Raw genomic sequence first — 2,640 nt, forward strand, 5'->3', positions numbered from 1 at the left:
AATTTCAGGGGCTAAAAAAAACCTTTTGAGGGGTTTTGGGGGTAAACAAGGTGTGAAAAATGAGAGGAAGATGGTTCTATTATGAGAACCAAATTGAAGGGGAGATTTGGGGTTTATGGACTTCATGATCCCATCAAGAGGGTCCTAGCCACATCACCAGATATCCCTTAGAGGTGCTGCCATGTGGTGCCCCAAGTGGGCCCAGTAAGCCCTAAAAACCCTAATTTGGCAGCTTTTCCTCAACAAACTTCGAACAGTTATATCTCTCAATCTGACTGTTAGATATTCATGTTACCTATATCATTTTAATCTTTCATAATACTATAATGATCTAATGATCAACCACAACATTGGTGGGGAACATAGTCAAAATTATGCACAAAATGAGAGGACCTATAACTTTTTGCCAATTTTGATAAGGTTTGGACACCCAAGTCACTCCGAGGGAAAAATAGTCATTTTCTGCCAGGAAACTAACAAGATTAAGGCTAAAACATAACCAAGATCTGGGCTCTGGAGGGTCATTTTGGGTGATAGATCTACTGGGCTCATGGCACGGTGGGCTTGGCCCTGTTTTTATTATTTTCATGTAATTTTTATAAAAATATGAAATTAAATAATTTTAACTTAAATATATATATAATCAAATAAATGTATATTAAATGTAAATTATGATATTTAATCCATAGCCCTTATCTTGAATACATCTATCTATTTATACAAATGTGTGTGTGTGTATAAGGCCAGGACCAGGTCGGGCTCAAAAGAGACCATACCCTAGAACCCAACCCAACCCAGCCCAACTCGACCCCAGTCCTGAAAACCCCACCCCTATCTTCGCCCAGGCCTTTGAAAAATTCAGGTGAACTTGGGGCTCATTGTACCATAATGAATTGATAATAGATCTCCTACTTTCTTAAATTTATAGAAGACCCAAGAACTGTGACTGAAAGGATCAATCTAGAACAATCAGCTAAGCTGTAAAAGAATGCTTCTTACAATTATGGGATTGGAAGTACATTACAGCCCACTGATCAGGTTGGGAGGGGGGCATCACATTAGATTGTAATAGATGTTGTCTTTGATTGATTTATTTATTTATTTATTTTTTTATGTAGTTAGGTTAGGTATTTCGGACTCTAGACTCATAGACTCATAGTGGTGGAAAGGGAACCAGTGGATGGCATTGAATTGGGAAGGCACACCTCTCCTTTTTTTAATGAAAGGGATTAAGTGAGGGAGTTGGGGTGCTTGCATCTATTCCTTATTTTTCTTATGGGGAAAAAGGGTTTTGTGGTTGAGTATGGCCCTACAAGTAAACACTTGGGCGGCACCGGCACCGGCACCGGCACCGGCACCGGCACCGGGGGGGGTGGGGCGGCACAAAGGATTGATCTGTTTCACCTGAAATGGAAAATGATGGTTTTGCATATGCTTTATTGTGTATTTTTACTTACTCTGACGCACTCATAAGAACTATATTCCCTCGCAAAAAACACTTCTCTTTTCCTTGTATCGTTTTTTTCTTAGTTTTTTCTTTTAATATAATTTTGTATAATAATAATAATAATAGAATTATATAGAGGTAAGTTTTCATGTAAAATATCATTTGTAGGAAACAAATTGACAACGAAACAAGCAGGGCCATATTCGAAAATTTCTGAATTGCCCATCTATAACAATGTTTATTGTTGTCTTTTTTTTTTTTTCTTTCCATAACTTCCTCCCTATTCGTCCCAAATTCTCCATCATCTAGGTTTTTGCTAAGGACATAAATACTTGGCCAATGCAACTTAGAATGTAGTTGGAAAATTAGGTTATGACTCAAGTGAATCACCCAAGTCAAGTCAAAAAATTATGAAACCTATGCAAGAGTTGTGAGAATCAACCTTGTCTTCTACACCAACTTACTTAATGACCTCTTTTCTGCTTCCCAAGAAGATCTGGACCCACCTGGACTCTATTTATTTAAAATTCTGGAATGGGGATCCACCTAATAAAAAAAAGGCCCATCTTATTGGCTGGAACACTGTTTCCAAACCTAAACACCTTGGCGGCCTTGGCATCAAACCTTTGGAGATTCGGAACAAAGCTTTACTCTGTAAGCTTGGATGGCGGCTCCTGACTGAACCAAACAGTCTTTGGGTCAGAACTCTTAAAGGTAAGTATTTTCCCTCTAGAAGTATTTTTCATCCATCCACAATAAAGAAGAAGGGTTTGTGGCCATGGAACAGCATTGCTTCCATTCTCCCCACTCTAGGACGGTGGTGTACTCAAATTATCGGGAATGGTCAGCATACTGATATTGAATGGGACCCATGGATAACATCGTTACATGGATCTTTGGGTGCTTCAACTACCCCTATCCCATCTCACTTAAAAGGGAAAAAGGTAAGTGACCTCTTAAACCTGAATGGTTGGTATACTAATTTACTTTCATCTTTGTTGCCATCACAATTTGTTTCATCTATTGCAACTATACCCATTCTGTCTCAACAGGATCATTGGCGCTGCAGCAGATTCAAAACAGGATACCTTAATGCCAAATTGAAGGCTATTTTTCTTACTGATGAAACCCTACAAACACTATTGGACCATCCAACAGGTGTTCCTGTTCATATCTTTGCTCACGTTGATGGC

Source organism: Macadamia integrifolia, chromosome 7, assembly GCF_013358625.1.
Source record: "Macadamia integrifolia cultivar HAES 741 chromosome 7, SCU_Mint_v3, whole genome shotgun sequence".
In the NCBI taxonomy this organism is placed as follows: domain Eukaryota; kingdom Viridiplantae; phylum Streptophyta; class Magnoliopsida; order Proteales; family Proteaceae; genus Macadamia; species Macadamia integrifolia.